The sequence below is a fragment of the Neophocaena asiaeorientalis genome, unplaced genomic scaffold (genome assembly GCF_003031525.2).
Source record: "Neophocaena asiaeorientalis asiaeorientalis breed wild unplaced genomic scaffold, Neophocaena_asiaeorientalis_V1.1 scaffold251, whole genome shotgun sequence".
Lineage (NCBI taxonomy): Eukaryota > Metazoa > Chordata > Mammalia > Artiodactyla > Phocoenidae > Neophocaena > Neophocaena asiaeorientalis.
In genome coordinates, this window is record NW_020173377.1 from 67,110 (window position 1) to 83,335 (window position 16,226).

The window sequence follows — 16,226 nt, forward strand, 5'->3', positions numbered from 1 at the left end:
TTTTTAATCTTTTTATTTTTTTTAAAATTTCTGACAGCGTTGGGTCTTTGGTGCATGCGGGCTTTCTCTAGTTGGGGTGAGCGGGGGCTACTCTTCATTGCTGTGTGCGGGCTCCTCATTGTGGTGGCTTCTCTTGTTGTGGTGGACGGGCTCTAGGCACATGGGCTTCAGTAGTTGTGGCGCATGGGCTTAGTTGCTCCACGGCATGTGGGATCTTTCTGGACCAGGGCTTGAACCCGTGTTCCCTGCATTGGCAGGCGGATTCCTAAAGCACTGCGCCACCAGGGAAGCCCAAACTTTTTCATTATTGTATTTGTTATGGTGATCTGTGATCAGTAATCTTTGTTACTACTGTTACTGAAGGCTCAGATGATGGTTAGCATTTTTTTAGCAATAAAATATTTTTCATTGAGGTATATACATTGTTTCTTTAGACATAATGCTATTGCACATTTAATAGACTACAGAATAGTGTAAAGATAACTTTTATATGCACTGGGAAACCAAAAAATTTGTGCAGCTCTCTTTATTGCAGTATTCACTTTATTGTGGTCATCTGGAACCAAACCCGCAATATCTCTTAGGTATCCCTCATATACTGTTATTTTGATCGACTAAGGAGTAGGTTTCTCAGTAGAAAAGGATTTTTCAGCCTGAGTGGGGTATTTAGCTGTCCTGTGGCATCAAGTGCTCTTAGGTAAATTGTGTGCTCTGGAGCCAGTCTCCGATATTGTTCAGGTTGAATGGTGTGTGTTCTCTTCTGCTAACAAACCCAAGAGTACCATGTGGTGTCAGAGCAGTGCTGGTGGAGCCTCTAGGGCTAGGACCTCTGGTCAAAGAGACCATTAGGTTGGTCTGGAAAAAGAAATTAGCACCACATTGATTATAATAGTAGTGCTGCTTTCTGATGGTATCCATTTCATTCTTAGTGCAGGGTTAGTATTCCCAGCTTTATATAATTAGGAACAGTAACTGATTTTCTATTGGAAAAAAATACTGTACAGTTGTTCTGGTTATCTACATAACAAACTACCCCAAAGCTTTGTGGCTTAAAACAACTGTTTAGGGCTTCCCTGGTGGCGCAGTGGTTGAGAGTCCGCCTGCCGATGCAGGGGACACGGGTTCGTGCCCCGGTCGGGGAAGATCCCACATGCCGTGGAGAGGCTGGGCCTGTGAGCCATGGCCATTGAGCCCGTGCATCCGGAGCCTGTGCTCCGCAACAGGAGAGGCCACAGCGGTGAGAGGCCCGTGTACCGCAAAAAAAACACAAAAAAATCCACTGTTTATTATATTTCATCCTTCTCTGGGTAGAGTGAGCTCAGCCGGGCAGTTCCACATAGGGTTTCTCATTCTGTTGCAGTCAGATATTGGCAGAAGCTGTAGTCTTCTGACAGTGTGGCTCGGCTGGATGTGGCATCTAACATGCATCACTCACACAGCTGGGACTGCTTAATGGAGTGTCTCCTTGTGGCCTCTCCACGTAGTTTGGGCTTTTCACCACAAGCCCACGTAGTTTGGGCTTTTCACAGCTGGATTCTGAGAGGGAACCTCCCAAGAGCATGTATTCTAAGAGACAGGAAGCAGAAGCTGCCAGACTAGTTAAGGGCTATGCCTAGAACTAGCTCAGCTCACTACTGTAATGTTTGATTGGTCAGAGCAGTCTCAGAGCCTGCCCAGGTTTAAGGCTGTAAAGAAGTAGGTTCCAGGGAAGTCCCTGGTGGTCCAGTGGTTAGGACTCTTAAGCTTCACTTTGGTGGCCTGGGTTCAGTCCCTGGTTGGGGAATTAAGATCCCCCTAGCTTCAAGGCAGGGGGAAAAAAAAAAAAAAAAAAGGAAAGAAAGAAAGAAATAGGTTCCAGTTCATACCAGGGGAGTGTCAGATTCACATTTTTGCAGAAGACCTCTTGGGATGGGAGATATTGTTGTCATGTTTGGAAAATACAATCTGTTAGAAACTCTTGACTAAAAAAAATAAATAACTAATGCCTTGAAAGAGTATATTAGTATATTCTTGCATTGCTATTGTATGTGTGTGTGCATGTTATTACATAGATATTGTATGTATGTGAGTATATGTTATGTGTGTGCATGTATATATGCATACACACATGTATACACATACATATATATGTGATATTTCAGTATCAATAGACTTCATTATATGTAGCTTTAAAAAAGACACAAAACTGCACTTTTAATTAGTGTTCACAAATCTCAAAACCATCTAACAGTTGAACTATCTTTCCCCTGATTTGTGTTACCACTCTCCATGAGACTTTTTAATGTCTTTTCCTCTGTTTTCAAACCTCTAACACCCTCTTCCACTGTACTCACTCTCAGCTGATGACTTTGCTTTTTATTTCCTTGGCAATAAAGCAGCCAGAGGAAAAATTTAGTTCTATCACCAAGTCTCCCAACTATCTGTGTCATTACTCAGTTCTTTGCCCTTCCTCTCTGTGACAATAGAGTATCCTGGTTAAGCGAAACCTCCCCCCCTCCACCTTTTAACCTGGGACCCATCTCTTCTTGACTACTTAAGGATTTAACACCTGCATCATCAAATTTTCCCTTCTACTAGATTATTCTCTTCCGTATACAAATAGCCTAAAATTTTGTTTCATTAAAAAAAAAAAAACCCTCCCTCCATAGCACAACCCTGTTTTGCTACATTTCTCTGCTTCCAGTTACTGAAAGTTCTACAAAAGAGTTGTCTATGCTCTGTCTCCATTCCCTCCTTTCCCATTACTCTTGAACTCACTCCACCCATTCCATCAGTGCTCAGTGATGGCCACCACAGTGCCAAATCCAGTGACCAGTTCTCAGTCTATATTTTATTTAACCTCTCAGTGCATTTAACAAAGTTCTCCTTAAACCCTGTTTTCAGTACTCTCTTGCTTTTCCTCTCACTTCACTGCTTACTTCTCAGTTTCCTTTGCTAGATTCTCCTCACTTTCCTGACCTCTAAATGTTGAAACTCGGTGTCAAACTTAGCATGTCCTAATTGAACCTTGTTTCCCTCTTCCAGACATGCTTCTCAGGTTAGGAAAAAGAATGATCCTTGTTTCCATTCATATCTCACATCTAATCTATCAGCAGATCTTGACAGCTCTAACTACAAAACATGTCAAAATTCCAAACTCTGAAATGTTTACCTTTACCATTCTTACCTTTGTCCAGTCAACCATCATCATGTGGATTGTTGCAATAAATAGTTTCCTGACTGGAACCCCCACGGTCCTCTTTGCCTTTTCATGATTTATTTTCAACAGAGCACTCAGAGTAATGCTTTCAAGAGTTATGTCATATCACATCACTCTTCTATTCCAAATCTCCAGTGGCTTCTCATCTTGCTGGGAGTAAAAGCTAAAGACCTTAACATAATTTACAAAGGCCCTGCCTAATCTGGTCTGTGTTGCCTCTCTGCATCATCACCACTTTCCCCCTTGTTCACTTTGCTCCAGGTGCGCTGACTTCTTTACTCTCTGTGAATATGCCAAGTTCATTTCCACATTGAGGCATTTGCTCTTGCTGTTTCTCATGCCTATAAAATTTCCCCAGTTTTCCTAAATGCTGTCACTTTATTTCATTCAGGTTTCTACTTAAAGTTCGGCTCACAAGGAAGCCTTTCCCTGACCATTCTACCTGAAGCAGTAACTTCTCCTACTCCTCAGCCAATGCACCGTTGGCCACCCACTGTCCCTATCCTGCTTTAATTTTTCTTCTTAGAATTTTCACCACCATTATGTATTTGTGTATGGTCTATCTCTGCTCTCTAGAATGAAAGCACCATGAGAGTAGGGACTTTTTTGTGTGTGTGTGGTACGCGGACCTCTTACTGTTGTGGCCTCTCCTTTTGCGGAGCACAGGCTCTGGACGTGCAGGCTCAGCAGCCATGGCTCACGGGCCTAGCCGATCCGCGTCATGTGGGATCCTCCTGGACCGGGGCACGAGCCCATGTCCCCTGCATCGGCAGGCGGACTCTCAACCACTGTGCCACCAGGGAAGCCCAAGAGAGTAGGGACTTTTGATCACAACGAAGTAATAGCACTCAGCAGGTGCTCCATAAGCATTTGTTAATTGAATGAATAAATCAATGCTTGTATATGTATGTAGTGGATTGTTGTGTATGGCTTGATGGGAAAATAATAATCCTAACTTTCTATTTTAAACTTAGACAGGTGGCCCTGATTTATCATAAAGAAATGCATGTGCTGGAAACAAACACTACATTGCCTTTATTGCTTATCTCAAGATCTCAATTTTGCAGATGTAATTTGCTTAGCCTTTGTTGCATTTGAACTGGCAAGAATTTGAGTTCTGCCCATCTGCCAGCATTGTGTACCATCAAGGTGCTTAAGTTTTCTTCATATGTTCATTGAGTGAAGAAAGAACAGCTTGATGTAGTTAGAGTGCATGATTTCTAATGTCTTCTAGTTAAAAATAATTTTTCTTGGGCTTCCCTGGTGGCGCAGTGGTTGAGAGTCCACCTGCCGATGCAGGGGACACGGGTTCGTGCCCCAATCTGGGAGGATCCCACATGCCGCGGAGCGGCTGGGCCCGTGAGCCATGGCCAATGAGCCTGCACGACCGGAGTCTGTGCTCTGCAGTGGGAGAGGCCACAACAGTGAGAGGCCCGCGTACCACCAAATATAATAATAATAATTTCTCTTTAAGATGGACCTTTAAAAATCTAATGCTCTAGTGCTCCATTAGATGATTTCTAAGTAGTGTGATGTTCCAAACATTTTAATCATAAGCTCAGAGCCACTTAAAAACATTAGCTGATTCTACTGATTTGTAATTTACTTCATAATTATAATTTTATTTACAGTCACTTGAATCCAGCTTATTTTGACAAGTGTCTTTTTAGGGGAAATCCAGATAGAGATTTTACTAAGACTATGGTAAAGATTGATCTGTCTTTAAAAGCATTCTTATAGATTAGTTACATTCCAAGAGTTTTAATTATCATATAAAATTGTGCTTCTCTATAATAAAAACAGAAACCGAAAGATTCCAAAATCAAGATTTCACTTGTGAGCAAATAGAACTTTAGTTCTTAAACCTATATTCTTTAGTAAAGATGCTTATTTTTGTTAAGCATCTACTGTCATGGCATTTACATTTTTTACTTGTTAAAACCACTGTGATGTCCATAATTGTTTCCATTTAACTCTTATAAAGGTGATGCTTTTTTTTGTTTTTTTTTAACATCTTTATTGGAGTATAATTGCTTTACAATGGTGTGTTAGTTTCTTCTTTTTAACAAAGTAAATCAGTTATACATATACATATGTTCCCATATCTCTTCCCTCTTGAGTCTCCCTCCCTCCCACCCTCCCTATCCCACCCCTCTAGGTGGTCACAAACCACCGAGCTATGCCGCTTTTCACTGAACTGAAAAGAGTAGAACTCTATGACACTAGGGACACATACTGTTTTCAAAAGCTAATTAAAGCTAGATGAGGCCTGGAAACCTGGAATGAATCTCACTCCAGAGACTGTAGCTTTATGTTGAAACAGTTCTTTAAAATAGGGCAAGTGATTCTCTCTCTGCCTACCCCAACTTGAGTATCCTTCCTGGAGAAACCAGGGATGTTGCTGGATGGTTGAAATCTTTGTCATACATAGTAGCTTCTGTCAGAGAAAACCACTCTAGGCTCCTGTGTTTCTTTTGGTTCTGATTAAGTTTAGTAACTTACTGGAAAATTAATAGTCCAGGATAGAGTAGAGATAGACAGATGGTACTTTGCATAAGCCAGATCAATTATGTTGTTAGATGTCACTTTATAGAGATTTTTAGACAGTAGGAACTAAGGACTTTGGTTTAAGATTCTTAAATAAGCCTCTCTTTACATTGCCTGTTTTTAGAGGTTCAGAGAAATGAGCACTTTTCATAGTTTAACTATTTCTCTTTTTTTTTTTTCATTCCCTTTCCATATCCCTTTTTTATTTCACCCAACACCAAAAATGCCCTTTCAGAAACATAAAGTAGATCTTTTCTACAAGCTACGCCATGTGATGAATGAACTTATTGACCTTCGAAGGCAGCTCCTGTCTGGTCACCTGACTCAGGATCAGGTGCGGGAGGTTAAGCGGCACATCACCGTGCGCCTGGACTGGGGCAATGAGTAAGTATGAATGTCATTTGGGCATCTCTCAGTTTCATTTATGATAACTCAGTCCTCATAGAATTGTACCTGATCAAAGCTTATCTTTAGGGATTAAGGACATTGTTGTATTCTCCACTAAGCTTTGATCATTTTTACAATGAGTAGCCGTTTCTTTCAGTTTATAGCAAAGGACGTTCACTGGTTCTACTCATTGAAACTCTCTCAGCCTCTATTTTCACTTCCAGAAAATTAAATAATTGGACTACATTAGCCTCTGGGGTTTCTTCCATCTCAAATTCCTTGATTCTAAACCTCAGTAATCAGAATACTCTTTTTTTTTTTTTTTTTTTTGCGGTACGCGGGCCTCTCACTGTTGTGGCCTCTCCCGCTGCGGAGCACAGGCTCTGGACGCGCAGGCTAAGTGGCCATGGCTCATGGGCCCAGCCGCTCCGCGGCATGTGGGATCTTCCCGGACCAGGGCACGAACCCATGTCCCCTGCATCGGCAGGCAGACTCTCAACCACTGCACCATCAGGGAAGCCCCAGAATACTCTTTAGTTTCATCTCTTAGTACCTTTGAATTTGGTGTCCTTTACATTTTATAGCCATATAATGAATCCGAATAAGTATATACTACAAATGGGAACTGTCTACATCTGTACATCAGAATATTCTTAACTAATTCATCATTCAGAAATAGTCCTGTATTTATGCAGTGGGTATGACTATTTACTATTGCCATACAAGTAAAATTATAAGACTTTGGCATGGGAAGCTGGAGTAGATAGTACTCAGATTTTATTTCTTCGTAGATTTAATAATTGATATGATTTTCAAATGCTTTTGCCTCATTCTCTTAAAATCGGGTCCATTGAACTTTGAAGTGACGAGGTTGCTTCCTATTTAAGATATACGTTTACCTTAAGTATATTTTAGAACAAGTCTTTAGCTCCTCTCCCCCTCAAGACATCATTGAAATGATAAAAAATAAAAAGTGGGAGGAGTGCAGCAGTAAATGGGATATGTGAACCCATTTCCAGAAGCTGAAAAGTAGATGGAGGATTAGTAACAGAAGAAGAAGCCTGTAATGTATGGAGGAAACTTTAGCTAATGAAGGAGTTGGTCTGCCTTGCAGCTGCTAGAATCATGGGAGAAAGGGAGTGTGCCCTGGAGCTTAACAAAAGGAAGTGCTTAAAAGTATGTAAAGTAATAATTCACTACTTTTGCTACCATGAGTAGCAAACCTGGCAGCCAGGTGTTTCCCTTTCAGATAGACAAATACAAAGACCAATTGCCTAGGCGGAAACTGGGCAACAAAAGTTTGAACTGGGACTTTATTGCAAAGCCCTCCATATTGAGGCATTTAAGGGTTTCAAAGTGTAATGAACAAATCCCCTCCACTTACCAGAAAGAAAGCTTGCTAGCCACCCACCCATGTACAAAAAACTCTTCACATTTCTAGTGCCTTTTAAATTTGAATGGACAATCAAGTATTACCAAGTATTTGAAGAAATCCTTTCACAGGGAAGAGAGGGAGACCAGGATAAACAAAATACCTGGCCCTAGAGAGAGTGAAGATTAGTAAAGAACTTTAAAGATCTCTGAGTATCCTTCAAGAGAATCAAGAAGATTCATTATGCATTATAAAATGCTACGAAAAAGGAATGGAGAGTAGGATTTCAAAAAAGAATTTAGGTGGAGAACAGGAAGATAATTTTATGTCATCTCTAGGAAAATAAAACAAAAAGATGGGAAATGGTTGAGGAAAAAACAACAGTACAGAGATTCAATCTAGGGGATCCAACATCAGACGTTATATTTCCAGGAAAAGAACAAAGGCAATAAAGAGGAAATTCTAAAAAAATGATAGAAGAGAATTTCCAAGAGCCAAAGAGCAGGTGACTTAAGATTGGAAGAGTCCATCAAATACCTAGTATAATGAATGGAGAAGAAAAACCAAAACCTACAGTGAGGCACACTAAGATATTTCAATATTTGGGGCTGAAGAGAAGATCCTAAAAGTTTATCAGACAGAAAAACAGGTCTTCTTACAAAAGAATAAGATTCACACCAGCCTCAAAAGTTTTATCAGTAACACTGGATGCTAGAATATAATGAAGTAATATCTTCAAATTTCTGTTGGGAAATGATTTGCCACCCAGAATTTTATAAACAACCAAACTATATAGTCAAGTGTAAGGGCCAAATAAAGCCCTTTTAAAGTATTCAAGGATGCAGAAGTTAACCTGTCATGGCTCCTTTCTTAAGAAGAGACTTGAGAATATGTTCTTCCAGAAATAGAAGAGTAAATCAGGAAAGAGGAAACACGGGATCTAATAAACAATGAATCCAACCCAGAGCGGTACTGTTCAGTAGAAAAGAAAAAAGAACAACTCTACATTAGTTATTTGTGACACCATCCTATCCTTGTTTGTTTCATTAAATTACAACGTCTCTTGACTGTTAATAGCATTGCTTGGCACACACCACAGACTCCTTGTATGATATAACATGAATTCAGATGTACGATAGATCAGGCAGTGTTCTTTAAATCTAACTTTGGGCAGTAAAAATCTTAGCAAAATGTAGTATGTTAACTTACAGTATAGCTACTGATCCTGTCTCCTCAGCTCCAAACAGTACTATATGGTATCATTGTACTTATTTTTAAAAATCAATAATGGTAGTAATTTGCAAACATAGCATCACTATGTGCCAAGCAAATTGTTACTCTTGAACTGATGACGCTAATAGTTGCATAAATCATTATGTTGCAGTTTAACTGCACTATACATACCAGTAAATGAACAAGAGAAATATTTTAGAAATATCAATACCTCTTTATGATAAAAGTTAGAAAACACCAATCAGATTTTGCAGTCAAATCTGAAAACTTAAAGATGATAGCTTGGAAAAAAGTTCAAATTATATTTGAAAAAGGCAAAGAACATTATAAATACCTGTCAGTAAAGTACAGAGCTGTTCCACCTTCATTAATAACTTTTTCTCAACAAAGTATGTATGTGCTTGTGTGTGTGTAGGGAGAGTATTTATATGTTCATTTTGATAAACAATATAAACCAGAAACATAGTTCCATTTCCCCCCCACCCCACTTTTTTCCCTTCTCCCTCCTTTCTCGAAACCCTGATCCTTCTCTCCTGGTGCTTCTGTATCTTCTTTCCTTCTTTCTCCCTTCCCTTCCACTTCTTTCTTTCCCCATTTCTTCTTCTTTCCATTTCCCCCTTTACTCCCAGTGGAAAATACAGTCACTTAAAAACTTAAATGAGAACTTTGTAGGTCTACTATTACTAAAGGAAAAAGACATATTGCCTCCCAAACCAATAGGACAATTATCTTTGGTTCTCACTCGAAGTAACCCTTTTAAAAATGTTCCTTCTTAATTTGAAAGAAGGGATGGTGTACTGCAAAAGTAAAGTCATTTCGTATCAATAGGTTAGATATAGGAGACTGCTCCATGCAACAGCTGGGCACTGATAACCGTATCCATTCTTCCCATTGTATGCCCTCATAATTCCACTCTTCTTGTTCCACGACGCTTTTATAAATGCCATAAAATATTGATAAGCTTAGCATATGCTGGCATGTTTTGGGTGCACAATCAATATTTTCTGAATGTATTTTTACGTTGTAATTGATGTAATTAAATATTAATCCTATGTAATTTTAAACTTTATGCCTTTTTCTTTAGACTCTTAGACTTTATAGCTCTGCCTTTTCAAAACCTATTTCAGACACTGTTAATAACAGCTATTAATAGTTTATTGAGTACATCTACCTGTATCACTGTGGCAAGTACATGGTCTAACTTATCTGCACTGTTACAATGAAATGCGATTATGCTCTTCCAAGACAAGAGCTCTGTTTTACCTAATGAGGAAACTCATAAAAAGGCTCAGAAGAACCTTTTCCAATGTTGCATAGTGAGTGGTAGAACTGGTGTTTGTACCCAGAACTGATGCCAAAGCACATATAGTTTATGTAGGACCTTACTATCTTTATGATCATTTTTTTTTTTTTTTCTTTGCGGTACGCTGGCCTCTCACTGTTGTGGCCTCTCCCGTCGCGGAGTACAGGCTCCGGACGCGCAGGCTCAGCAGCCATGGCTCACGGGCCCAGCCACTCCGCGGCATGTGGGATCCTCCCGGACCGGGTCACGAACCCGTGTCCCCTGCATCGGCAGGCGGACTCTCAACCACTGCACTACCAGGGAAGCCCCCCTTTATGATCATTTTTAAGTGTGAGTCTTAAAACCAGGAAAATTATTGTCAGTATCTGTAGTCTGTGGATTATTTGATCTTTGTTCTGTTATCTATACCACATGTCTCATAATATATATATCTGCTTTAACACTGAGTTAGAACTTTCAAGGATAAAAACTAAACTGGTACTATACTCTTATATTTAGAGTTTAAGTTAAATGCAGAGCCCTCCACATCTACATAACAACTATTTTAATTTTTTTCCCTGAGATTAGGAATTTTTATTTATTTGGCTGAAAATTTGAGGATTCTGACATTAAATTTATGTGGCTTATACTTGTTGGCCTCTTTGCCTATGTGCACGCTCATTCCATATGTGAAAATTATTAAAATTGTATTACGTAGAAATCAGCATTTATAAATTGTGTTCTAAAATACAGGAAGGGCATAAAACAAGGTTGTATTCAAATTAACTAGCCATTATCTCTGCTCAAGTCTCCTATTCAAAGATTAAGTCAGTTAATTACATCCTCTCCAAGGGAAATTTAAAATAATTTGTCTAGCAATGTAACTTTAATGTGTTAATTTAACATTTTTGACACCTTCCATAAAGATATAGAGAAAAGTTTCTTCTCAGTCTCTGCTATCATCACTACAGTAAATATAGCATAGATGAGTTAAAAGTTGCGTCAACCCAGGACTGACACAGCCTAATTGATCTTTGCCATAGAAAAATACCTAAGTAAGAAATACTTTACTCTTAGAATAATTTATAGGATTTTTGTATTTCTTCTTTAGGTAGAAAGTACAATTTGATTAAAATGTAAACATTTTATAAGCTTTTGTTGAATTAGAATAATGTTTCTATAGATTTCAAGTATCAAATGAAAAAATTGGTATCTTTTTATTGTGAAGTCTCATCATTTAAGACAAATCACCAATAAATGTATACTTTCTAGTTATTCTTTCTCTCCCTCTCTATCAAATTATTCCCTTCCCTCGCTTCTCTTTTGTACCTTCTCGCAGGTTTTCAAAGATCCTAACCTACCCATGTCCCTTTCTTCCTGCTTAGTTTATGTTCCTTACCAAGGGAATTGCTCTTGGAGGAAGCAATACAAGCAGTAGTTTGAGTTATACTATGCAGAGAATACTGCCACCACCACCACCCCCGCCCCCAACCCCAGCGAGTTTCCTGTGAGTAAATTTTTAGCTAGGACTCAGAAAAGTTTATGGTTCAGTACTTTCTCTTTAAGGACATAGTGATATTTTCCAGCTTCAGGACATCTGAAATTAGTAGAAGCTTCCAATGCCTTCTTAGAGTTCTTCTGGTATAAGGTGTTGTACCCATCAATCAGTTTCTTGCCATACTTAAGTCTGAGATAACTATGTTTAAACTATGCATGTGTCAAAATTCTTCTCTCAGGTTACCATGTTCAAATGATTAACTTACACACACACACACTCATTCTTTGTGCATCTGTTTTGCTCATCAGCATACCCTGCACTTAGCACAGTGCCTGCACTTGATAGGCACTACATGAATGTATCTAAGGAACAAGGTGGGTTTTTCTTATGCCTGTTGGCTACTCATTCATCAGTCTATGTTTGTTTCCTTCTGGATTGATGTATTGACACAAAATTATTCCTCAAACTATTATGACCAAATTGATTACAATCACTTATAGCCATTAGTATTTAACTTCATGGTTATTAGTAGAAAGGTGGCAGGTATAGTGGAAATATCATGGGTTCAGAGTAAGACAGACCTAGCTTGAGACAAGCTCAACTGTACTCCCTTAATAGGCTACTTAGTAACCTCTCTGGGCTTCAGTTTCCTCAGTTATAAAATGGGTCTAATACTGTGTACTTCCCATAGTGCTTAGAGGGGATATACATAAAATGCCTATTCCAAGTAAATGTTCAGTAAAAGGGAGCTATTATTAGTTATATCTTCTATTTTATTACTATATAAATATACCATGCTTTCATTAGTATAGTTATATCTATATGCTCCCATAGTATAAGTATTAGAAAAGGGCACTGCCCACAGAAAATCTTAGTATCTCTAGCCTTTTTCAACTGATTCTGGGGGAGAACTAGATCTTAAATGCCTTAAAACATCCATCATATATAATTAATTAACTTCAAGTTATTTTCTATGTTCTGTGGTTCAGATGAGGAAACCCAGAAGAAAAAGATACAATAGAAAATAGAATAGAATATGGAACATTCAAAAGACATGTAAAATTCAAAGAATTAGATAGAGAGAGATTCACGGTCTTTAGAGTGGTGCACCTAAAAGAATGCAGGAACAGAAATATGTCTTTTATTCACTGCTGTGTCCCTAAGTTCATCATGAGCCTAGCATAGAGTAGGTGCTAATATTTATTGAATTATTAGAATGAATGAATGAGTGATTAGTGACAAGTGGTGAGAGAAGACTATTTTTGTGAAGACTATTCACCTAAGCAGTTGGTAAGACCATTTTAAAAACTCAGCTCTATACTACATCTGTATGTAGTTGTATGCCTCCTGCTTGTTTAGGAGTCTTTTTTCAGACACAATTCTCTTTACTCACAATCCTTGTACTTTAAGTCATATTTTAGCTAATGATGTAACACATAATGATAACAGCAGAAGCAGTTCACAATGCCTGGCAGTGTACTGAGTGCTTTACATGGATTAATCCTTACAATAGCCTGTGACAGTAGAGAAGACAGTATTCTTGGTGGGAGAGCCAAGATACAAACTAGGCAATCTGACATCAGAGCCCATGCTCCTATCTACTCTGATGCGCTGCCTTCCTTTGTTGTGACGATAAAGAGACTAAGTTGACCATTCCTGCACTTACTGTTCACTGTTCTTAGAATATGCCATAGGAAGAAATAGCCAGGAGCCTCTTTTACAGAGTGAAATTTTAGTGAACATGTGTTGTTTCTCACTGTGCAGCACCTCTGCCTTCTTCCAATGAGGACAGTCCTTCAATTTAGCTTTTGGAAACTACTCTTCATCCATTGAAGATGATCTTAGTAGAAGGAAATCAGTCTTTGGTTTTATTAGATCACCTGTTAATCATTTTCTTATTTCCTGAGGTAACGAAATCAAGAAACTAAAAGGTACTGTGTTTTAACAACTTCTAGGAGAGGGAAAACACTTTGCTCTTGGGAGAATTAGCATGAGGAATATGAACATTTGCTTGACTCAAAACTGCTCTATTTCCTATATCCAGTACCATTGGTGGTACACGATAGATCCTCAGAGAGTATCTTTGGGGTGAGTGGATGGGTATATGGGTGGATAATTGAATGGACAAGCAAGCTAAGGGTGGCATAGTGCCAAGGTAGAGTTTGCGTAGATGCCATTCTCCAGACAAGCCACATCATTGCGTGTAGTGCACTACTACAGAGCATATACTCTCAACCCTGGCCTTACTGACTTAGATCCATCTGGATTTTTTCTTAAGCTGTTGTACTGAAAACATCTATTTTGATTGGATTATTTGTACAGTCTTCTTTTTGTTAATTAATTGTAATATTTAGACTACCTCATATATTTTGTGACCATCAGTGGTTAAAGAATATGTTTGAAATTTTACCTCTTCATTTTTGTATTTAAAGAATTTTCAACAGCATGACTACAGAAAATTTGTACAATATCTTAAATTGATAAATTGTTTAATTTCACTTTCCTTGTACAAATACTAATACCACTGTTGTGATCTTTCCACTGTTTTTCCACATACATGTAAAAGTATTCTAAATATTTGAGATCAAAACTGCAAAATTATCTTTCAGATGTAAATTGCTTTTTAAGATGAGAGAGGTGGAAAGGATATGCTTCAGCTATATCTTGCTCTCCATGATACTACTGCCTTTACATGCTATAAGTATTAGAAGCCAGAGGCCTGAAATTATTTCAGGGAAATTAAGAATAATTAATAAGAGGTGATTGAATGGAGTACTTCTTTGATGTATGAAGACAGGAAATAAAATCTCTTATAGATTTAAGTGCATTAACATCAGTAATCAGATTTGATGGCATGGTTTTACCATTAAACTGTGAACTATTGTGGTTAAGGACAACAGTGTATTACTGATCTTCTCATCATGCAAAACTACAAGGGGTTTTTTTTCTGTATTTAATACCAAAAAATTATTTCCTCTTTAAAAATGCATATTTCTCTATTATAGAATAATACATGTTATAGTAATAGGTAATAGAAAAATATGGGGTTTTATCCTTTAATAGAAAAATAGGTTTCTCCTTTTTTTGCCTGCTAAAAAGTACACATCTAAATTTTAATTCTTAATCATAGTAATCATATTAGTCTGTGTGATTAGTGTGTTTGCTTATAGCTTCTTCATGTAGGTTTGATTCCCCATTTTTATTTTATCAGTCTTATTACCATTTAACCTCTTCATATCTTTTCCTATAAAATAGGGTTAAATTGTAAGTAAAATAATTCTGCATTTTGGATGTATACGTGGCTTATTTTTTTTTTTTTTTTTTTTTTTTTTTTGCGGTATGCAGGCCTCTCACTGTTGTGGCCTCTCCCGTTGCGGAGCACAGGCTCCGGACGTGCAGGCTCAGCAGCCATGGCTCACGGGCCCAGCCACTCCGCAGCATGTGGGATCTGCCCAGACTGGGGCACGAACCCGTGTCCCCTGCATCAGCAGGCAAACTCTCAACCACTGCGCCACCAGGGAAGCCCTACGTGGCTTATTTTAAATAAGTAGGAATTTTATGCACAGAAAGAGCCTAGAGAATTAGTTTTGCTAGCATATTCTAAATGTAGTTCATAATCTAGGTGAAGAAAAAAATATATACACTTCTCCTTCCGTCATCTATGGCATACTTTTTGCCAGGTGCAATAATTCATAACACTCGCTTTAGAGTAGGGTGGTCACAGAGCAGCTCTGAAACCCTGATGAGAGTTATAGGCCCTCTCCTCAGAGAAAATGCATATATGAACACATGCACATACTTTTATATGTAGTTACAGGGGTCTACAACTCCTAATTCCACTGACTCCAGAGTCAGAGCTGTTGTTCTAGAGAGTGAGAAAGGGCGTAACATGTATTGAATATAAATTATGTACCATATTTGAACCCAAGGGTTCTGCCTGTCCAGAGTTACTTCCACTGTCTCATACTGCCTCCCAATCAACTATTAATCATTATCACTTATTCCTTCATGCCCAAGTTATACCAGATCTTCTAAGTATTGTTTTCTTTATTAATCGTGCTCCCTGGTTAAACTTCCATCTAAAGTGTCTTAAGGTATTGGCTAATGTGTGGTGAGGTCTTTACTATAACCCAGTGTCGGTATTAATTAAATTGAAAATGAGATAAAACTCAACCAAGACATAAGTTTCTTTGAGTTTAATACCTTTAGGAGGTGATTTTTTTTTTTGGCTGTGCCTTGCAGTATCTTAGTTTCCCAGCCAGGGATTGAACCCATGCCCGTGGCAGTAAAAGTGCAGAATCCTAACCAGTGGACCTCCTGGAACTCCCAGGAGGTGATTTTTATGTGTTTGACTTTGAATTACAAATCTACTTGGACACTGAATAATTTTTTTTATCCTAATGAAAGTAATGCATGGCTGAGCCTGTACATACTTGCAGGATGGGGGAAATCGAAAAATAAACACAACTTATTAATGATCTAAGAAAATCCATCCTTAGTGAACTCAAGCAATCTGTTATAAATGTGATACTGAATGAATCCTTTTTACCGTCACGGGGAACTACTTGATGATGAAAATTGTCACGGTCTTAAAATCCCTAGCCTCATTTATTTATCTGAAGGTGAATACAGTTAGGTTACTGGATAAAGGCATGTCCCTGCAGAGGCAGTGTCTGAACTTCTGTCCATAAGGTCATGGTTGGCATGG

At 38.5% G+C, this 16,226-nt stretch overlaps 1 protein-coding gene across 1 annotated transcript in view; it reads left to right on the plus strand.

Moving 5' to 3' along the window:
* The first annotated feature begins 6,101 nt into the window (after positions 1-6,101).
* DOCK3 (dedicator of cytokinesis 3) overlaps positions 6,102-16,226 on the plus strand; it is a 203,857-nt gene continuing 193,732 nt past the window's right edge. The window contains exon 1 of the mRNA XM_024746488.1: positions 6,102-6,130. The gene's annotated coding sequence lies outside the window, so the exon portion shown is untranslated. The remainder of the gene's footprint in view (positions 6,131-16,226) is intronic.